Here is a 25,147-nt window from a genome sequence, read left to right on the forward strand (position 1 = left end):
CTATAAATGAAAAATTATTTTCTCAATTACCGTCGGTTCTTTCATCATTTGATCGAAGGCGAACGCTTTCGTATTTATTTTTGAGATTAGATTTTGTGTTACCACAAAAAAGTTTGATAGACATTAATATAATTTTTTTTCGGTTTCTATTCGAAATATAAAATAATTATTAAAAAAAAATCTACAGTAACAAATAACCACTAATAAGAGAAAAACAAGCTGTACAGTTTACTGTGAAGTGTGTTATATTCCGTTCGATACTATCATAAGCTACCGATATAAATATAATTAATAATAAATATCTACACAATACACGATCGTCTGTTCCTAAAGTAAGCAACTTAATGCTTGTGTTATAGGTAACAGCCGACTGGTATATAGCTACATGTTTGTTCGATAAAAATATTTATAAATAATACATATATAAATATATAAATAAATAATTATATTACACCCAGACTTTGGGTGGGAATCGAACCCACAACCCTTGGGGTGGGAATCGAACCCGCAACCCTCGGAGCAGAAAGCAGCAAAATTTAAAAAGCAAAAGTTATTAAGTAATGATTAGGCATACTGTATCTGTTAGTTTTTCGTAAGTATACCCCAAGTCTTCTAGAACTGAGTGCATTTTCTTCACATTTTCATTTGGCGTGTAATCCTTACTTTTTATTTTAGTAAAGCTTGCGTAAAAATCGTATATCTCAGTTTCGTTGTAATCTCGAAATCTCCTGAAAAAAATTTTACTCTTCAATCTCAATATTTTGTATACTAGAAGCTTCCGCTGCATTGATTCTAAATTTTAAAAATGGCGATGAAATAGTTTAAGAACCTTACACGAACATCTCAGTAAGTAAAATTACTATAACGATTATATATTTAACAATTCAATTATCGTTCACACTAGAGCTTGTCTTCATTTTTACCAAATAATTACACCCATGTGCCATGCCATCAAATCTGTATAATTAAATGTACAAAATTTTCTGATAAATTATTTGTATACAGACATAATTGAGGGAAAAGGTAATCTTTATTCTTATAAAACAAAATTACATCTTTTTGCCGTTTGCACTCGAAACACTTGGACATTGGAGTAGCAGTGCTAAATTTTTTTTAAATGAGATAACTCCTCGCCTTCTTGCCTCCACTGGTGACAAGAGGGGTGGTGCATTTTTTGCCCAGAGAATCGGCATAGCGATTCAACGGGGAAATGCTGCCAGCATTCTTGGCACAATTCCACGCGGACATGATTTATACCAAAACTATCTGTAAATATTTAGTTCATAAATTGTGAATTGTAAATATGTATAATGTTTAATAAAACAAAATGTAATGTAATAGAAAATCAATTATATTTTATTTATCATTCGATCAGTACCCGTTCATAAGTATAATCTGTTACTGACAGGAAATTTCCACTACAAACATACCGCGAAATATAAAAATATACACAATTTTCTTCACAGAAGTTCTGTTTATTTTAAAATAAATATGATATTTTTACATTTTTTACCGAAGAGCAGACAACACCACCTGATTAAATTATCACTATTATCCATGTCTATGTGCTACATAAAAGGTATCACTATCAAGAAGTTCAATCGATTCAATCGGTTCAGCTTGTAGAATTCCACTGCTGGACATAGGCCTCTTTCTCCATGTAAGAGAACGATCGGAGCTTAATCCATCGCGCTGCTCCAATGCGGGTTGGCGGATATATACTATGACTAACGATCGTTACTAGGCGTATATAAGAACTGGAATCGCCAGTTTAACGTGTTTACAAGGGTAGATAAATACAAATATCCATCCCGAGCGGGTATCGAACCTGCATACATGGTACACGCATCACTAAATTAGCGCGGTTTTCACACTATAAGTTACCGATACATATTTTTCTAAAATAATTTGTAACTATATTTTTTCTGGATGTAAGTATTAACGAACATTGCCTATCATTTTTCTTTCCATCTAATTTGACAAATAATCTCTTCCAATAATAAAATAGCTACTTAAATAGTAACTTAGCAAACATAAATAATTTGAATTGAATGACCTTTGAACTTTACGTTTTCTCTCGCTTTAATTTCCTGGATCTAAAATAATTAGGCTGGCATATACTCGTATATCAATATGTCTACGTGACACCCGATAGATACATAGCCAGCACTAAGGAGATTATTTTTATTCGGATATGTAAAAATGGTTGTACAGTTCGCATGGTGTGGTCAAAATAATTGTTTTTAAACTCAATAATTGTGTTTGCTCGCAAACGAAAAAAACCGACTTCAATTACATCGACAAGTAATACAAAGTAGGTAGACGAAAAAAATTAACAAGCGCACTAGTCGTCGCTAAGATTTTCGAGGGTTTCCCTCGATTTCTCTGGGATCCCATCATCATATCCTGGTTTCCTTATCATGGTACCACACTTGAGATATTTTCTTTCCAACAAAAAAAGAATTATCAAAATCGGTTAATGAACGACGAAGTTATCCTCGAACATACATTAAATATATATATATATATATATATATATAATCTCAAATTCAATCAAATCAATAATTGAGTAACCTCTTCCTTTTTTGAAGTCGGTTCAAAAAGAAACCGACTTCAATTAACATCGACATCACTTCAGCTTATCCACTGCTTGACATAGGCCTCCACAAATTCGGGCCAAAAATGGCGTGAACTCACGTGTATCGCCCATAGTCACCACGCTGGGCAGGCAGGTTGGTGACCGCAGGGCTGGCTTTGTCGCACCGAAGACGCTGCTGCCCCTCTTCGGCCTGTGCATATTCAAAATCAGCAGTTTGATGGTTATCCCATCATCGGACAGCTTTTTAAGTTCCAAGGTGGTAGTGGAACTGTGTTATCCCTTAGTCACCTCTACGACACCTACGGGAAGAGAGTGGGCTATATTCTTTACTGCCGTGACCACATAATATCCACAAGTATTTTAAATTTACGTTATTATTGGCTTTGAGGATTATTGAAATAATTTCAATGGGATCAAGCGGCGATCACCGAAAAAAAATCACATCACCCAGTAAAAGTTATGAAGTAAGACAAAAAAAAAAAAACTATCAAAATAAGTACCTGCTCCTTTATAGACGTCATTTGACAACTATAAAATCAACTTTATTTCTATAGATAAAAATAAGTGACGTGAAACATGATATACTTACAGAATTTGTGTGAAATTTAATGTGTTGGGGCCGTAAACCATTTCTGAATCACAAATAGCCACTGCAGGAAATGGTATGTTGTCAACGTGATAATGAGTTGACTCTACCTGAAAAAAGACACACATCCAATCAAACAGTATACTCGTAGATAGACACGTTATATAGATAATAAGTCATATAACTAAAACATAGAAAATCTAATGAGGTACATTTTACTTTTCAATTCTCGGTAAGGCTTTAGATTAAGAACCTAAGCTCAAAATTTTACCGTTTATCGGCATAATTTCGTTACAAAATAACCCTAATCCATCTAAATTCCAAATTCGACCGTTTACCGACATAATTTCCTAATTTTTTATTTTTCTTCATAATTTTTTAACTTCAAAATGACGGTTCTTAATCTAAAGCCTAGCCTAATTCTCTTTTTTTTATTTTACTATCTATACTTATTTACTTAATGCGGGTTGGCGAATATATTCCCTACTATGAGTAATGATCGCTATCAAGTGTAAGTGAACCGGGACCGACAGCTTAACGTGCTCTTTGAGGCACGGCAGGGATACCACAAAACACCCAGACCACCGAAAGCATGACACAGCAATATGCATGACGCGTTGGCGCAACCGTCACGGTTTGTGGCTGTTGTGCTGGCAGTTGCACTTTCGATCCCCGCACATTACAAACAGTTGTATATACTAATATTATAATGATGAGAAAATTTTTGTTTGTTTGTTTGAACGTGTTTCTTTTTGGACTTTTTATTTAACGAAGAAGGCTATAGTTTATGCATTATATATATTGGAATGTTTTTCTCTTCAAAATAATGCGATTGAAGAGTTAATACATAAATTATAATGATGAATACTCACGACAGTAAACGTAGGATTTTCGACAAACTTATCCCAAATCATACCACTAAGATAAACGCACAAACTGACACTGCATGCTATAACAATACTCCAAATAACTTGGATCAACCAGCTTGTGTTAGTAGAAAAGTAATACATTCCATGAATAGTACTGTGCTTACAGAACTGCTTGAATTTTATTCTGACGATCTTCCAAACTACATTTTGTGTAAACATGATAAGTCCGTAAAGTCTGTTCTGAGGATTGTTCGTCAACACTTTGAAATTGAATATAATATTTCCGTGTCAAATTTCTTAAAATCAATAAAAAAAATCTTGTTTATAAAGTTGTAAGTAATTATTGTTCCAATAGTAACGTTAATTACGATTTTAAGTGTCTAAAAACTTTGATATTGGTCTAATGGATGTAAATCAATGGGTCTGTGAAATAATTAATTTGTAGAAAAGACGGTTTTGATTATAGAGGCTATTCACGATAAAATAGTGATATGGAAAGTAATAAGTAATAAAAGTTTAATATTATAGAAGTTATAAAAATCCTACTGTAGAAAAACAAACAATAAATGAAACAAACATCATTAAATGTATCTTATTATCATATGTTCTCTTCTCGAGTCTAATTATTACGACTACTACATCATATACCGAATGAAAGCACGTCAATATCGAACATTTCAAACATTTAGATTGCTTGTATTTTCTTTTGCAATCGATGTTTCGCTTCAGCCTGTGATATCCCACTACTGGGCATAGGCCTCTTTCCCCATGTAGGAGAAGGATCACAGCTGAATCCGCCATGCTGCTTAAATGCGGGCCGGCGGATATATTCCCTACTATGACTAAAGATCGCTATCATGTGTACATGACGACGAGACGATGATTATAGATAGATTATTTTATTATTACCGTATTTAATACATATTTTCAAATTAATTTCAATTTTAAGCTATTTGAACAACAGACTAAAATTACAAAAGGATAAGTTATAAAGTGAGATAACAATACAATGTGTGGTAAGTTGTAACAGTCATTAAATTATCGTAAATAAACAAACAATCAAAAAAAAGGAAACAATCACTTTATCCCCCAAACTAAAATGAATCTTACGACACTGCGCTTTCTTAACGCTTAGGTTAGTAAACCATGTAATTTGCAAAATCATGAACAATAATTGTGTTTGCTTGTAAACGAAATATAAGCCGACTTCAATTACATCGACCAGTAATACAACGTAGGTAGTCGGTAAAACCGTCAATTAAATACGCGAATAATTTGTCAGACCTTGATACAGTTTAAATGGGACCAAATGCAAGCACCAGCTTTCATATAAAAAGAGAATCACATACAAGATAATTGTGTTTGCAGGCAAACGAAGAAAAGACGAAAAAATTCGAGTAAATACGCATTATCAAAGATTACTCCAAAAGTTGTAATCAGATCTCAATGAAATTTAAATGTGACCACATGATAAACATCGACTTTTGATTAAATTAAAAATCATCAAAAACGGGACATCCAGTAAAAAGTAAAGATATTTATTTATAAAAGATTTCTCTGGCATCCCATCATCAGATTCTGGTTTCTTTGTTATGGTACCAAACTAGGGATATCTTCTTTACAACAAAATAAGAATTATCAAAATCGGTTCACAAACGACGGAGTTATCTCCGAACATACATATATACATATATACGGTCGAATTGAGTAACCTCCTCCTTTTTTAGTGTCGGTTAAAAAACAAACACTTTATACTCGTTACTTATCGATGAACCTCGCTTATAAATAATTATTTCAGGATCGCTTATACCCGTCGAGGCAATGGAGCAATAAATACGCGATATAAACGAAAGAATATTGTGTTAGTAAATTCTCAAGCGTATGATTACAGTGTTATTATATAACCGTTTATATTTAGAGAAAAGGTTTCTTTGTTTTTTTAATGTTTCTAAATGAAAAAGGCAGTGTAAATACTTATAAATAATCATAGTACAATATTACATGTAGCAGTCGATAATTTATCATTGGCCTTAGTACGTCTATTGCAGACGATTTAGACAGTGTCAGACAGACACTGTGTCACCTAGGACACTATTCAGGAAAACGCAGAGTTGCCTAAGCTCTTCGCCACCCTCTCGACCTCACTGGCTAGGCCTACAGGAAAGACGAGTCGATACGTGTGGAGCCAGTTCGGCTGTAGGAGTCTTTCGCATTTTAGAGCTATGCCACGAATGCTTGACGGATACCCCATTCCGGGTTTCAAATGAAGTTTTCCTTCTCCAGGACTCTCATGATTTTGAGCCAGGTTTATCTCTCGGTCGCCTTTTACTACCCCCACCGGAAGAAATGGGGTGGTGCTATTCTACTGGGCCGAGACCACACGGCATCGATGATTTATACACAGATGTTAATTATAATTAGAAGAGATGAGTAATAATAATGTATAAATACAAGCGTATGTGCTGTGTGGCTACGGCACTAAAGAATTTAGCCACCCCCTCTCTTCCCGTGGGTGTCGTAAGAGGCGACTAAGGGATAACACAGTTCCGCTACCACCTTGGAACTTAAAAAGCCGACCGATGGCGGGATAACCATCCAACTGCTGGCTTTGAAATACACAGGCCGAAGATGGGCAGCAGCATCTTCGGTGCGATAAAGCCAGTACTGCGGTCACATGAGTTCACGTAATTTTTGGCGTAAACTTGTGGAGGCCTATGTCCAGCAGTGGACGGTATAGGCTGTAATGATGATGAAGCGTATAGAGAATGGGAATCCGACAAAAAATTATAATTTCTGATTTAAAGTTGTATAACATGCAACAAAAAGTCAATATTATTGAATTGCTCTTTGCATTGTACCTCAATACAATACAAGTACTTAATAAGTATTCTACTAAAAATCAAACAAATGGAGACTAAAAATTGTTTAGAAGTGAAATGTGCAAGATGAAACCTCGTTGCTAAAGCAGCAACCTCTTCCAGGCAACGTTAGGTAAAGGAAATTAACAAAATGTAGAGTAAAAGTGTTGTAACAAACAAATAAAATATAAGTAAATAAACTTTTACCAGAAAATTTATAAATATTACATACATACTTCCACACATACTATATACTTAAACATATGTTAGCGGTTGAAGGCTTTGCAAATAATACACATCGTCACCACTTTTTGTATTTATTTTCTAGATTGTCAAATATTTACATATGATTAAATTCGAAACAATATTTTTTTCCTTTTTAACAGAAATAATCTTTCACTACTCATTCCACATTCATCTTGTCTCTAATTACATCATACCTAACACATACCTACACATATACTTAACTATTTACTAAAACATCTATCAAGTAAGACTATATTCTTTTATAATTTTAAATGACATAATAGATTATGCACGTCTCGCTGCAAGTGGTAAAGAATTCCATTATGAAATGGATTGCGCGGTAATAGAGTTTGTATAAAATGTTGTCAAATGGGAAGGTATTTTTAAAACTAGATTTTTTTTTCTGATCGAAGAGTGTGATTATTCAGTGATCCTAGGAACTAAGAATGTTCTTTTTAAAATGGTGTGTGGATCTAATGGATTGTAAAGAGTGAAGTGTAGAAGACGAAGGACACGAGTCTTTCACTGAAAACGGAATATGGAAACAATTCGGAAACTTGATAATATATTTTTTCATTTAACAAGCAGTTATCCAATTTGTAACATGTCAAGGAATTATAAAGAATAATATTATTTATTATTGAAAAAAGGCGCCCAAAAAACAAAACAATGTAACAGCTTGTCATAAATTTCAACGGAAACTTTGGGATAAAGCTCATTTCAACGTCATTTGTCAAAATTCGGGTGATTTTGTCGCTTGTGTCAGAGGAAGTTAAGCTTTCTGGTTAATTTTTGTCGAAATGAAAAATTTTGAACATCGCTTTAACCAACCCAATTTTATTTGAAATATCACGGTAATCATTCATAAAGACTCCAGTGGTTATCGTGGCTTTTGGTACACTTAGCGGTCTCGAGTTCACGCTATTGAGCTTTTCACCTCAGAACGTGACGGATCAGCTTATAACTTAATACCGACGAAAAAATGTGTGTGCGGTGCGCAAAAAGATGTTTTGACTTCAAAAAAAAATAAATAAAATTCATAGTATAACCACCGCGTCTTGGCAAACGCAGTGTGGGACTTCCTCCGGCCCGTTGGACCGACGATCTACGTAAGATTGCCGGTGTAGGCTGGATGAGGATTGTGGAAAACCGGCATGTCTGGCGCGAACTTAGGCAGGCCTATGTCCAGCAGTGGACTGCAATAGGCTGAACTGATGATGATGACTGATAGTATAACCATTAAAATATTCAATCAGAAATAAGTTTTTCTACACAATGTTTGTTATGTTACGGTTTCTTTAAGCTTCTGTAAAGGCAGAGATTGGACCGCATCATATCAAAATGGACATGCTAAAAAAGGAAAAACTTTTTTCTAAGCCGACATATAGAAAACGTTAGTATGTGGCCGTTCCTGAGTGATACATTATTTAAGACACATTCGGTCACTATAGCCTATTTTTAAACGACTTCCAAAAAAGGAGGAGGTTCTCAATTCGATTGTATTTTTATTATGTATGTTACCTCAGAACTTTTAACTAGGTGGACCGACTTTGATGATTTTTTTTAATCGAAAGATGGTGCGTGTCAATTACGCTTCAGCCTGTAATATCCCACTACTGGGCATAGGCCTCTTTTCCCATATAGGAGAAGGATCAGAGCTTAATCCACCACGCTGCTCCAATACGGGTTGACGGATATATTCCCTACTATGAGTAACGATCGCTATCAAGTGTACATGATAACTACCGGGACCGACGGCTTAACGTGCTCTCCGAGACACGGTGGGGACCCACAAGGACTGCACAAACACCTACACTACGGCAAACACCTGTATGGCCAATACAAAAGTTTGTCATGTGCGGGGATTGAACCCGCAACCGCCAGCGCAACAGGTACAATCCATGGCTATGACCGTTGCGCCAACGCTTCGGCGTGTCAAGTAGTCCTGTTTAAATTTAATTGACTTTTAATACCTAAGTACTTTTCGAGTAATGGGGTAAATAAATAAAATTAATGCGAACTAAACTTATGCGAACGAACTTTTTGTGTAATTTTTGTAAACGCGTATTTGATTCACATAATTGTCATTAAGTATTTCTTTTTCATATACAAAATGAATTGTTTTATGCCAAAAAAAAAAAAAAAAAAAAATTAATAAAAAAATCTAAACTGATTTCAAATAATGGCTAAATGATTGATAGCATTTCGGGCAGTTTATTTATTCATAAAATGTGACGGCTATCGGATTTCATTGGTTTACCCCGTAAGTTAAATTAAAATGTCCAGTATGAAGTAGTTCTCGGAAAATTCAATTGCAATGAAAACATCGAATCCTTCGAGTGTAACGTTCCATATAAACGGTTGCTTTATTGTAAGTACGTTACACATGTAATATGCTATACAACATATAATGTCATAGATTTAGACACAGGTTTCTTTATCTAAGGTCATAGGTCAGCGTTTGTCTAAGGTGATAGCGTTATAACGAGTTTTCTAAATTGTGTCGTTATTTTTATTAAGCGCAGTTCGTATGTATGTATCGTATATTTAATTTTAATAAACGTCTATTCGTTATATTACATGTCATTATTTTTACACGCTTTTTATTAGCTTCACCTGTACGTATGTATGTTTGTAACAGATTCATTTGGACTTAATTTTGACCCACTTCAAACGTTCAGATTCCCTTTAAACTTAGTACACTTATCGAGGAACGATGACAATACACTAATTTGATAAGTTTATTTACTTTTAGTTTGGTTTATTTATAAAGGTGTGTCTTTTATTGGCTTTTTTTTCAACGCTATTATTGATTTAGCTTAAAAAAATGAGTTGTTATTTTTACAAATTTAAAAACACCCAATTTAGTACTAAAATAAAGAAAATATCACAATTTAAGTTAACATCTAGGTATATCGTGACTTTATCTCATTTAAAAAGTTACTTATCAATTATATGAATGTTAAAACAATTAGCAAATGTAAAAAGTAATGGAAACTGTTATATTTTTTTTTAATATTTTTATTTGTTTTATTTATAGTATATATTTTGCATATTTCGCACGCGATTAAATATAATGGATGATTTTTTTCAAAAAGAAATACATAAATTGCTTATAATTTACACATTATATAACAATAATTATTTACTGTGTTTTACTTCATTATTTTCGTTTAAATATAAAACACTTTTGTAATCAAAAGCTCGGATGAAACAAATAGAAAAATAATTTAAAAAGCTTGTTAAGGTAAGAAGTACTTTAAACAAACTTAAGCTGTTACGGAAGATGTAATAACTTTTTAAACTAGTTAGGAGCTTGTTAGTAAAACGAGTCAAGTGTTTCTGTGTTCCTATTACACTCCAGCATTTCTAAGTGCACGTGTGATAACTGAAATTTTTCTAAGTATATTTTATCCCTGTAACTCTCATCCGTCATTTTCATTAAATCTTATGCTATTAAACGAGCAATTCTTGTATGTATATATATATGTTCTCGGAAACGGCTCCAACGATTTTTATGAAATTTAGTGTGCAGGGAATTTCGGGGGAGATAAATAAATCTAACCAGGATTCATTTTTATATAATGTCGTTTTATCCCAGTTTTTAGACAGTGAAAAAATTTCGTTAGAATACGAAGGTAAATTTCGCACCTGTCAGTAAAGTTGTAATAGCTCAGGTGGGAAATCGGCCGGTCGCGATCTGACCGAAAAGACAATGTTTCAAATCCTCGATCAATTATTATTTTTTCTTTTTTTTTCTAATTGCACTGATTATTTTTTATTTAATAATCTATGTAAAATCGAAAAATATTATTAATAATTTTTATTTTTTAATTATTCTTTTTATTTTTGATTTCTTATATTTATTTATATTTTTATCATCGTCGGTAAAAAAATATTATTCATATTTTATAAATATGTAATTAGTATTTAAATATGATTTCTAAAAAACATGATTTACTAATAATACCGAGTTAAGCTCGGTCACCCAGGTACCTATTTATTAAGCACCCTTACGACGCGTTGGCGCAACGGTCACAGTACTGGTTTGTGGCTGTTGCGCTGGCGGTTAGGGGTTCGATTTCCGTACGTGACAAACATTTGTATTGGCCATACAGATGTTTGCCGTGGTCTGGGTGTTTGTGCAGTCCTTGTCCCAACCGTGCCTCGGAGATCACGTTAAGCCGTCGGTCCAGGTTGTTATCATGTACACCTGATAGCAATCGCTACTCATAGTAGTGAACATATCCGCTAACCCGCATTGGAGCAGCATGGCGAATTAAGCTCTGATCCTTCTCCTACATGGGGAAAGAGGCCTATGCCCAGATGTGGGATATTACAGGCTGAAGCGTGTCTTACATTCACTAAATAAACTGAATTGTCCAATGTTATACCGTTCAGACGCCGTAAATTGTGCTGTGATATTGTTTAGATTAAAAACTTAATTTTTTATCATACAGACGGTCACTAATTGAAATCCTAATTGGTCCCCAACGGTAGCACAAACTTGTAAATTGTTTAAACATTTTGACATTTAATACAATTAAGTATAGAGCATGAAGCACTACAGTAAATCTATACAAATAAATAAAATTGGAGTATTTGTTTGTAATATTAAAATAACCGCTTTTTCTAAATCTATATGGTGCATATACCAAAATAACATTTTTACAAATTTTGACCGTCTGTCTGTCTGTTTATTCCGGCTAATCACTGAAACGGCTGTACCGATTTTGACGATACTTCACTGGCAGGTAGCTGATGTAATAAGGAGTAACTTAGGCTATTGTTATTATGGATAGTTATATATCTTATAGCTCTGCAAACTGAACAATAACTTTTTTGTTAAATCCCACGCGGCCGAAGTCGCGGGCACAGCTAGTCGTTTATATGTGTTTTAAAGGCTTTAAAAACCATTTTTTAAGTCGATAAAATTTAACAATTTATACTTCTTAAATAAAGTCACGTTTACCATCTAATTAACCAGCTAATAAATTTCTTGTGATAATTTGATTGATCATCAATCTAAGTAATAAATTAATATTTCGAAGTTCATTTATCAGGTGATGTACAATTAATAAAATGTTTGATTAATGTTATATTCATTTTAATGTCTAAACTTTTATGAAACGAGGATTTGTATGAGTGTAACTTTTTTAATATGAACCGTTACAAACGTGTTATTGTTATACGTTTATTCTTTAACTTAGACGCATGTTCGTAAACACATATATGGGTAGCACAATAACAACCTAACGCATTTAATTTTCAAAATAATTGTGCTACCTCGTAAATATAATAATAATTGTGTTTTATGTATATATTGAATTGTGTTGTGTGGCTACGGCACTAAAGAATTTAGCCACCCCCTCTCTTCCCGTGGGTGTCGTAAGAGGCGACTAAGGGATAACAAGGTTATGGTATATAACAAGCAGCGTCTTCGCTGCGACAAAGCCAGTACTGCGGTCACCAACCCGCCTGCCCAGCGTGGTGACTATAGGCAAAACACATGAGTTCACGTTATTTTTGGCGTCAACTTGTGGAGGCCTATGTCCAGCAGTGGACTGTATAGGCTGTAATGATATATATTGAATGTTTGTCTGTATGACCTTCATAGAATCGTAAACTATGCATTTGATCATGTCATAATCTTCAGCAGCGTTGTGCGTGAGCCTACAAAGCTTTCTGCGGTAATACGACAAAACAAAATAGAAAAAAACAACGCACGCAGGGTAACAGCTAGTTCAATATAAAACAGTGGTATAGTTCTTACTTTTAGCTGCAAAACATACTGGAAAAAAATATTAAATAACTCAGGGATAAAAGAAAAACCAAGACTATATATATATATATATTCTTTATTGCACTTTAAAAAAAACATCATAATTACAAGTTTACAAAAAATGTTGGCAAGGGCGAACTTATCTCTGTAAGAGATCTCTACCAGTCTACCCATGGTGGTGAGAGAAAATGTTATCGCGGGACTCATAAGCGCATTTGTGATATAAAATACATATATACTTAAATACTTACACAGTTACATGCACATATGCATGCGTAATTACATTTATAAATACATACATACACATATACATACATAAATACATACACATATACATACATACACATACATACATACATACATACATACATACATACATACATACATACATACATACATACATACATATATTGAGAGTACAACAATTATGAGAGATTCATAGCTTCGGAGAGAAGATGTTTCCTTAGCCTGTCCTTGAAAGCGTAAATTGAAGTGCTGTCTTGGATCACTCTCGGTAGATGGTTCCAAAGTTTTGCAGCGCGTATTGTGAATGAATTGAGGAGGAAGTTGGTGTTATGTCTGGGGACTTCGAGCATCGATGTGATGCAAGACCTTCTAGATCGTGTTGGGGTAGGAGAAAGAAGGAAACGGGACCGAAGGTAGGAGGGAGCATTTTGGTCATGGAGTATGTTATAGAGAAAAGAAAGGATGTGCATATCACGGCGAAGTTGGATTGGGAGCCACTTAAGTTGAGTGCGAAATTGGGTGATGTGATCGTATTTACGTAAACCAAAGATGAAGCGTATCGCAAGATTTTGTAGACGCTCTAATTTATTAAGTAGCTCCTTTGTCACATCTAAATAGCACACATCTGCATAATCGAGGATAGGTAAAAGAAGGGATTGCGCAAGCAGAATTTTGGTTTGAAAGGGAAGAAAATATTGGAGACGCTTAAGAGAGTGGAAGGTGTAGTGCATCCTTCGGCTGACTTCGTTGACATGAGCTATCCACGATAAGTTTTTGTCCAAAATCAAGCCTAGGTTTCTAACTTTGTCGCAGTATGGTATCGGTGTGCCACAGTACAAGACTGGAGGTACTGTTTCCTAGGCAATACGGTTTCTTAAACGGCTGCTACCGATAATTATTGCTTGAGATTTTGCTGGATTTATAATAAGTCCAAACGAATTGGCCCATTGACAGATTGCAGCTAGGTCATTGTTAAGGAGATTGATAGTCTCATGCAACTCAGACAGTCCAAAGTGACGGTATATTTGTAAATCGTCTGCATACAGGTGGAAGGGAGAAGAAATAGCACTGGAGATGTTATTAATAAATATAGAAAAAAGTAACGGGTAAAGTACGCCGCCTTGTGGGACACCAGCAGTAAGGGTCAACCAATTCGATGAGTTAAAATCAGTCGTTACAGACTGCTGACGTCCCGAAAGATATGAGTGAAACCAGCCAATGCAAGTGGGGGAGATGTTAACTGCACGAAGAGTGCCAAGAAGTATGTCGTAGTCTACAGAGTTGAAAGCGCTACTGAAGTCTAACAAAATCATTGCAGTGAGCTTGGTGCTATCCATAGCCCACCGAATATCCTCCGTCACATTCAAAAGCGCTCCAACAGTGCTGTGGGAAGGATGGAAACCGGATTGATAGGGGCATAGTAGAGAGTTGGAAATAAGGTAAGAATAGAGTTGTTGGTGAACTATAGATTCCAGGACCTTGGATAAAATGGGAAGGATAGAAATAGGACGATATTGAGCAGGACAAGAGGGATTTGAGGTTTTAGGTAGTGGAATGACAACTGCCTTCTTCCAGAGCGAAGGAAAAACATTGCATGACAGTGAGAAGTTAATTATGTGCGTGATCACAGATGCAATGTCCTCCAGCACCGGAAGAATCATCTCAAGACTGAGATTGTCACTACCAATGGCCTTGGTGGAGATAGAGCGGACATACTTCTTTACCACTTCTGCATTGACTGATTTGAAGAAGAATTGAGGTAGGTCGGTAGGAGCCTGACTATTTAAAATAGAAAGAGTGGATGATTTAACATTGGCGTCTAAAGTGAGAGGTGGAGTGGTGAAGTGAGTGTTTAAAATATTAGGATCCACTGAGCTTTGACAAGCATCAGAGGGTTTGCCTACTCCTAGCGACCGTAAGAATCTCCAAACTTGCGCTTGGGTACGATTCTGAACTGAGTTATGTATGTAGCGACGTTTTGCATCCCTACACATCCTGTTGCAGAGGTTACGTAGAGTTTTATATTTAGACAAATTATCAGCCGTCGGCAATTTTTTATATGCAGATTTGACCCTGTCACGTTTAGCCATGGTCTTTTTAATGACAGGTGACAACCATGGGGCTGGCGCCCGTTTCATTCGTACTGGTCTAATGGGGGCATGTACGTCATAGATCTTAATCAGCTCAGCAGTTAATGATTCAACCATGGTATTGATGTCATTTGCATTGTATATAGTTGACCAGTCGATGTTCCTCACATCCTCTCTTAAACGTTCCAGATCCATCTGCTTAAAATTCCGCTGAAGGAGAACTTTGTCTCTGATTTTGGGAGGACGTATTTTGTATGTTAGGAAAATTAGGTCATGATAGGAGAAAGGGGATGTCATTTGTCCATGAGATGAAACAAGATTGGGGTTGGAGGCAAAGGCTAAGTCAATAAGGGATGGTCTTGAGTTAGGGAAGTGGTGAGTAGGAGCAGATATAGGTATGAGGTGAAGATCAACAGAAGAGGTAAGCGAAAGTAATGTTTGTGCTCTGCTATCATTTTTTAGAAGGCATGTGTTAAGATCGCCCATGCAAATTATATGCTCATAATTAGGAACTAAGCTCTCAAGAATATTCTCCAGGTTGTTAAAGTAATTAACTTTGTCATTTGGACTATAAAGAACCCCCAATAGGAGTTTTCTGTGGTTGATGATAATTTCTACAAAAAGATATTCAAGAGTCCCTGATACATGCGAAGATGAGCAACAAACTACAGTAGCTGGGATGCAGCTGCGAAGGAAAATTCCCACGCCTCCGCCACCCTGATCCGTACGATCATTACGGAATAGTTGGTAGCCAGGAAGAGAGCAACTAGTGGACGGGATGGATGGCTTAAGCCAGGTTTCAGAGACAAGTATGCAATCAGCAGTGCTAGTGCTAAAAGATGTGAGAAGATCAGAATAGTGAGCAAGTATGCTCTGCGCATTTATATGCACCAAGGATAAGAAATTCCGCTGATTCGTAAAGACATGAGATAATTTGTCTGCTAGTGTTTCGGAATCAGAAATAGAGGTGTTGCAACTATTTTCCGCACTCTCGAATTCATCCGAAGAACAAGTGAAATAATCATCTTCAATCATATTTTCTCTCAAAATAATTTAAAAAAAGATATAAATAAAAAAAAAATATAATAATTTATAAATATGAAATAAGACCCAAATAAAATACAAAAAATAAAATAAAAAATTATAAAGTATAAAAACGAATACTGAAATATTGAAACTAAAATACACTGATACTGACTGAAATACAGTATCCTCACCCATGGGTTGACTGCAATAAATACAGTTAAAAAACAAAAAAGGAAGAAAAAAAAAAACAATTAGTAGACTAAATTATTATACGCACATGTTCCATGTGGAGTATCCGAACGCAATAGTTTTGACATCAGTGACAGAATTGACATTTGACGTATGAGATATAATAACAATATTAACAATAGATAGCAGGTAGTAATTATAAATTGAGTTTTTTAAATAATTAATTGATAGTTACATACGTTAAAAAGTGAAAAAAGAAAGAAAAGATGAATATACCCACATGGAACCGATAACTATACAAATTACAAAAACAAATAAACAAACCAGGATGAGTAAAAGCACATAAACACTAATCGTCCTTAACTTGCGACGTGGAAACTTTAGGATGCTTCGAAATTAATTGTTTCAGCTCAGAGGTCGATGTTACCTTTGCTCGTGATTTATCCGGCAGCAGAACAATTATAACACCATCTGCTGACCAACACTTTCTCAGTCCAAAGTGATTGCGAGCCGATGCGAATATGTCCTGACGAGCTTTGGTGAGGAACTCAGAAAGCTTAATCTTAGTCCCCTTCAATGAGGTCTTCGATCTCCAAACCTTGGCACGAAGCTGTAGAGAAGAAAAACGCACTAGAATTGGCCGTGCATTGTCTTTCTTAGCACCCAGCCTATGACAGGCTTCGAAAGAATCTAGGTTTACACCCGTCAGCTTCATACGATCGACTAGCACCTCGAGAGTCTTCTTCATTATATCCTCACTAGGATCCTCCTTGATTCCATGCAGAAGTAGAACTTTTCTGCGTGAGTGTGTCTCCACGCGATCCAGGCCAAGTATTAAGAGTTCTACTTGGGCCTTCAACACACTCAAAGCCTTCCACACCAATGTCTTAAATGTGAAGAACTCCGAACTAAGTGTCTTAACGGTGGGGTTGGATGGTGCAGTAGCAGGGATGTGCCTTTCGAACTCTTCCATCCGGCTATTTATTGAAGAAGAGAGCTCCTCCATGGTCTTCAAAACTAGTTCAACTGATGAATCCATTTTGTTTAGTGAGTGAGAGTGTGAAGTAATAGTCAACCAAGGCAAGGAATAGTTATTATAGCATAAATATATAAAATTAACACTATAAATTATAATATAATTGAGGAGCAGTTAAAAACACGTCTTGACAGTTTCAATTCTACCCGCCCATCCCATTTAAAAATATTCGAACCAATATGTATTACAATATCCTCAATACAATATTTTCCTGGCCATATTTTTACCCAAAGGCGTGTCAGGAATGTTATAAAAGACGCCAGCTGTCCCTTCACTTGATTATTATCTAAAGGGGTTTTTATGGAGGTAAGGAATTTCATATAGCAAAGAGTAACCGATTTAAGAATGTTTGAGTATGAAAGCGGAAGAGAATATAAATTTATATAACTTTCTTAACCGACTTTAAGAAAGGAGGAGGTTATTAATTCGTCTGTATATTTTTATATGTTAAGTTACCTCATAACTTTTTACTGGGTGTACCGATTTCGATGATTCTTTTTTTTAATAGCAAGGTGTCGTGTAGTCTTATTTAAATGTTATTGAGATCTGACAATCGCTTTTTGAGTTATCATTAATACCTAACGCGTATTTACTTGACTATTTTTTCGTCTACCTACGTTGTATTACTGGTCGATGTAATTGAAGTCGGTTTGTTCTCTTTTGCAAGCAAACACAATTATCATAGCTAAGTTACAGATGGAAACTTCGAAAATGTATTTATTGTATTTAAAAGAAATAGTTTCTTTTGTCGTTCTTTTCCTACTTTTACCTTCAAACACAAGATTAGTTAAAATATTGATCGCGGCGAAATCTTTTTCCTAATTTTACACAAAATGTAACCTTGGTGATACAATACCGTGCTGCTTCGTAATACTCTTTTCCCCCAGAGTCTGCTATTAAACGAAATGAATAAAGTTTTGCCAGTTAAATGTCCAAGTGCAATATGTGGTTGTATGACCCCTGTGATACAGTTCAAATAGTGTCATGTAAAAGTTTCATAATTAACACCGGTTCAGTTTGCGTGGCTTAGATTATCCTCAACCCTAATTTCAGAGTCAACAAATTACGTTATTATTACTTTTACAACACTGAAAAATACCTTTAAGACTTTCACTTCAGCTATCTCAGTCCACTGCTAGACATAGGCCTCTCTAAGTTCGCGCCAAAAATGGCGTGATCTCGTGTGTTTTGCCCATAGTCGCCACGCTGAGCAGGCGGTTTGGTGACCGCAGGGCTGGCTTTGTCACACCGAAGACGCTGCTCGTCTTCGGCCTGTGTATTTCAAAGCCAGCAGGTGGTAGTGGAACTGAACTGTGTTATCCCTTAATCGCCTTTTACGACACCCACTTAACTTTTAAGACTTTGATCTATACGAAAACACTTATTTTATCGCATTACCGTAATATATCTAGGTTAAGAAACATTTTATTTTTATTCACAACATGATATGTCAAGATACTGATAGACAAATTAGGAGACATGTAGATGTGGCGCCCCAAAATGACGAAATGGCACCACTGTGCTTTAGTGGGTAGTCCGTGTGCTTTTTGACCGCACCGGGAGCCCTGCACTTCCGTTACCTCCGGGCGATTGGGCTAGTGCGTAAATGCATGCTTCGATAAGTACCTGCACCAAATCACGAGACGGGAGGCGACTCCAGCCTGCCACGAGTGAGGAGCGCCAGATGATACGGTGCTCCAAACGCTGGAGGTGTGCGCCGCTTGGGAACCACAGCGACATCCATGATGGATTTTCCCCACGTAAAAAAAGTGCGTAAATGCATTTCCCAGCTAAAAAAGGAGACATATAGATAAATAGACAGATAACAACGAAAAAAGAAACATTTTTGGATGTCGTCTTTTATTTTAGAGGCTGTGTCATTCAAAAATTGAATGTATAGAATTGGACCTTACAGACGTTATATGCAAATCTATGTTACGAAATTCATTTATAATAAGGATGATAATGAAACAATTGTGGAGTTGACGAAATTGCTCTAGAACAATTCCGCCAACTTCACACCGCACATTTAGGTTGGGGCTAAACTTCTTCAACAGTGTTGTCCACAAATAGGTAGGCATTGTTTTAGTGGATCCTGTTGCCTGCAGATCCGGAACTCTCCAATTAAAGCGGCTGAAGGTTCCCGCAGGGGTTTGGTCGGTATTGCACCCCCAAGTGCTGAAGCTGACATGCGGTCTAAAACTGCCAACCCGGGCGTCCTGATTATCACCCGTAAAGGGGTTCCCTTGCGATACAAACAAAAAAGGCATTGTTTTAGTATTCCATTTTTTCTTTTATCTCCATATACCTCGTTTGATATAACATCATTATTATAATAGGACGCGGACAGTAAATATATGCGAATATCAAATAGCATTCATTATAAGTGATTTCCCAGTTGCATTAAATGGTTTTACGTTTCATATTTTTTGCCTTTATCATTTGTACGATTTACTTGTGATGATGTATCGGTAATTATTTGACAGATCACAAATTCATGATAGAATTCAAATAAGTTATTATTTTTCTACACCGCATGTATTTATACTTTGCCATTTTTTTCATACTTCATATACGACGCAAATTGGCGTAGCGATCACAGCACTAGCTGATGCGGTGGCGGTCGCGGGTTCAAGTCCCGCTCACGACAGATATTTGTTTAGGTCATATACATGTTTGTCGTAGTCTGGGCGTTTGTGCTTGCGTATTGTGTGTTTCTGGACCCCCGACACAGGAGAAAATCCTCATGGGGGCTGTTGAGTGTGAGTATACTTACACAGTGCCATAAAAGATAAAGGATTAAATAAGGTGGAGAAAATTTAAATAAATAAAATATTCAATAAATTACAATTTACATTAAAGAGAAAATAAGAAAAAATTACATAAATAAAAATGGTATGAATTATATTAATTCTACGAAATTGAATACTGTACCCTTGTTATCCCTAAAGTCGGCTTAATTCCCATGGGCAACGAAATAAAAAACTAAATATGTTTAAACATACTATGCATAAAATACTGCTTTTGAGCAGTTTTGTGTTTCTGTGGTGAGTAAGTGAGCAAAGTTTCTTGGTCTCTCTATCAAATTTAAATGAAATCACATGACAAGTATTACCTTTAGAATAAAGAAAGAACCATCAAAATAAGTAGAACTAGTAAAAAGTTCTGAGGTATAGAACGTAGGTCAACGAAAAAAATTGTTAATTAAATACGGATATATAACATATAATAACTAAAGATAACTCAAGAAGTACTTAATAGATCTCGATTAAATTTATGGGACCACATGATAAGCATCATTTTTTGATTAAAAAAGTCATCGAAATCGATTTACCCAGGAAAAGTTATTAGGTAACAGACATTTAAAAAAAAATTGAAAACCTCCCTTTTCGAAGTCTGTTAGAAATCGTGTACCCCATGTAGGTAAAGCAGCAGAAAGCTAATAAACTATATAAGTATTGGATTCACAAAATCTACTACGGTCCATGTCATGGAAAAATACTTTGTGTACCGCCATTATTTTCCAGACGAAAATACCTGTCTGACAAATACTATCTGAAACTTACCTCTACAAAAAATGAATATCTACTCAAACTCAATTTAGATTTCGAAATTTTGACTCAATCGGGTAGTCCTTACTGGAATAAACATGGTAAGCCGTATGTTATTGACAGTCATATATATTTACAAGAATGCCGAATATACTTATGAGAAATATGCTCCTCCTTTCGAATTTCTCCACAAAATTTTCAAGAACAATCTGGGGATAAGGGCTTGTGGTCCCGAACTTTATCAGATAAACCGCCAAATGTTCCGTAGTTCTGTAAAATTAAACTTTACAAACGAGACCTTTCACTTGCTTTCAGAGTTCGATCCTACCACATTCCACTTAATTATTTTCTTTATCTTATGCGAAAAGCTAATAGTCCTAACTGTACCGTTTGTGGCTCCCATGAAGATCTTTACCATGTACTCATGGAACGTACCAGAAATGAACTCTTGAGACAGAACCTCTTAACAGAAATTGATTGTAGCAGGGAAAACCTCTTTTTCTTTTTCCATAACGTTTTAGCTCGAAATTTGCAACAACTTTCAGTGATAGAACCCTCAGTTTCATATTTCACTATATGTTTCTCAGACAATCAGAGTCAGACGACCAAACTATGTAAATAAATGTACATAGATCTAGTATTTAAGACTTATGAGCCGACTTAGTCTTTAAGTCTTTAAACCGCCTCCTTTTTCGAAATCTGTTAGAAATCGTGTACCCTATGTAGGTAAAGCCGCAAGCGGAAAGCAAGTTAACTATATAAGTAAGATAAGCCGTACACGATCTAAATATAGTTTTCATGGTCGTTTAAAAGACCCTTTATTCGATCTTGCGAACTTACCCAAGGGCTTTATGAAAAAGATTGCTCTTCCAGATAAGATCGCCTTTTCCATATTTCTCTTTTATTTTCTGCGTGATAGAGAATTAATGCCTTAGTAAACTGACAAATGGGCTCGCGATAGCTTATTCAATAGGTCATCAACCCGCCTGCCCAGCGTTGTGACTATGGGCAAAATTGATGTGATGGTGTGATGAATTGTACTAGCTCTTATTTGATAAATAAAACTAAAAAAAAGATATCGATCAAATTTAAATGGGACCACAAGACAAACGTCAGCTTTCGATTAAAACAAGAATCATGAAAATTATTTACAAACAATAAACTGCTACTGCCCCCTAGTAGATAATACACTACGGCCATGTAATGTCTTTTGATAGATAATAACGCCATCTACCGGAACTCAATAGGGACCCTTTAGGAGGAGATGGCGTTACTACAACGACGCGTACGCGCCGTCACATAAATACGCATCATCAAAGATTACTCATTATATCTTGATTAAATTTGAAAAAAAAATAACTACAAGACAAGCATCAGCTGTCGATTAAAACAAGCATCATCAAAATCGATATACCCAGTGAAAAGTTATGCGACATAATACAAATTTAATTTTATCAGTGCCAAAGTGACACGCATCTCTCAAATCGAGTCATCTTACTACTTTCATTAAATATTTTAATGGAAACTCGTTAGTGATACAAACTTTTATTTTAACGATACACTAATAAAAAATGAATACGCTAATGACAATTCAAATTGAGCGCGTTGTTAAAAATTATATGCTCGCAAATGAAAAAAATCGGATTCAATTGTAATCAGTTAAAATCGACAAGTAATAAAAGGAGTGGTCAAATCCGCATTATAAGTTATAATACAAACACTACTCATCTGGGGCAGCCCGACTGGGGAAGTATGTCAACCTTACAGAAGATCATAGCTAAATAACACTGCTTTCAAGCAATGTAGTGTTCCTATGGTAAATAAGGTAAACAAAGATCTTGAGAAGGTGGCCAGAGCCTTGGGGGACTTACGATAGGGCCAGCAATGCCCTTGCGAGGCTTCTGGTGTTGCAGGCATCTATAAACTACGGTAATCGCTTACCATCAGGTAAACCGTATGCTTGTTTGTTGACATAGTGAAGTTATAGTATTATAAGTTTATAGTATTTATTCAATTTTATCACAAAACTACTCCACAACTATTTTATTACTTGATTGATGGTATTGTCCGACGTATCGTGATAATGATCAGGACAGCATAACTCTCTGAGAAACATTGGAGATACACATGGGAATAAGTACCTAGACCAGAAAAATATCATGTGGCTGTGTCGTGGACTCGACTGCGTGTTGTACGTGACTACGTCTCGTAGCGTGTAATACTTCTACATAGTGCCTTGACTCGGACATGCAGGGTCCTTTTATTAGTACCATTCGATTGCTTTTGAGGCACCCTTCCAATCATATATATATATATATATATATATATATATATATATATATATATATATATATATATCGGCCACATCATGAAAAACTTAAAATACAAGTTGCTTTAGTCGTAGAAGTACATATTGGCTAAAAAATATACGCCAATGGTTTGGGAAAAGCAACCATTTTTTATTCAGGGCCGCGGTATCAAGGCTACAAGTTACCAAAATGAACGCCGAACTTCGTGAGAAGATGACACTTTAAGAAGAAGAAGAATATATATTTATATATATTGAACATCTTATTATATTCATATTCACAATTTTATATTACTACTATTTATGTATGTAACCATTATTCATGTCATATCATCATTATCATGTCATTATCATATTAGATTCAGATGCTTGAGCTGACGATTGAAACTAGAACGAACGTCGTAGCTTCTCCAAGTCAAAAGTTATACCAAACGGAATGGCTCAATGCGCAGCAAAATGACCTCAATATGGCGGCACTTCGCCGTCCTCCATACGGAATGTATCACAGTCCTTAATTTATGTAGTAAATTATTTACTCCCTTAGCTATTCAGAGTGTAATTGAATTTTAGGTGGAGATGATTGTTATGGCTGCAACAGAAAACTACATATATATTGCCCGATTTTGTTGTAATTTTTTTTATTACCGTTAAATTCCGGTTGCCAATGTTTAAATTTGATTCCATAGGGAGCAATTTTGAGACGTGACGTCAAAAATAACTGCACTGACCATAATTCAAAAGGTGGTAATATAAATACCTATAGTTTCAACTAGTACTTAATTATAAAAATTAAAAAGTAATTTATAAATAATATAAAACATAATCGCTGTTTATTTTACGTGCGTGAAAAAGTATAATTTGTTTTTATTTCATCAACGTTAAAGTGGTGTCGAACAATTAAACCCATCATTAATATCAAATTCAAATTCAAATAAAAAATTCAAAAAAGGAATTCTTATTGATATCTCGACTAACTAAAAACAAATACTTAAAAATATTGTTTATTTATTGAAAAATAAGCAATAAAATAGAATATAATAGAATAAAAAAATGCGTTTAAAATTGAGGTCATTGTTTAATAACATCACGACTATCCACGGTATCAGTCATTCAAAGACGCAAAACGGTCTCGGAATAAGCTTGTGGTCAGCAATCATCTTGGGTAACTTGCTGATGATGTTCGCTTATATATTTGTTATAAGGAATCGTTATAACAGTGACCAGATCATTACCAGGGTAAGTTTTTTTTATGTAATTAAATGTGAACTATGGGGGTAATATTGTAGGTAGGTTAGGTGAAAACGGTAACTGTTTTTCATTGGTTTTATAATTTTTTTACACAATTACATTTTATAAATTACATCGTAAAACCTTATTAACCTTATTAAACCTCTATAATTATTATAATTACATATAACATATATTTTGTTCGAACAAATACAGAGCTTCACTTTACCCTCTCGGGATCGATATTTGTATCTGAAATCAAATATTTGGTTGTCTATCCTTGTGGGTCTTCCCACTATGCCTCAGAAAGCATGTTAATTTGTCGATCCCGGTTATTATCATGAACACCTGATATCGATAGTTAATTATAGTATATCCTATCCACCGACCCTTGAAGCAGAGTGGTGGATTAAGCTCCGATATTTCTCCTATATGGAGAAAGAGGTATATGCCCAGCAGTGGGATGTTACAAGTTAAAGGCTAAGGTAATCAAATTACAGAAACTTTCTGCGCTTGACGGTTATAAAAAAATTC

Source organism: Melitaea cinxia, chromosome 6 (genome assembly GCF_905220565.1).
Source record: "Melitaea cinxia chromosome 6, ilMelCinx1.1, whole genome shotgun sequence".
NCBI lineage: Eukaryota > Metazoa > Arthropoda > Insecta > Lepidoptera > Nymphalidae > Melitaea > Melitaea cinxia.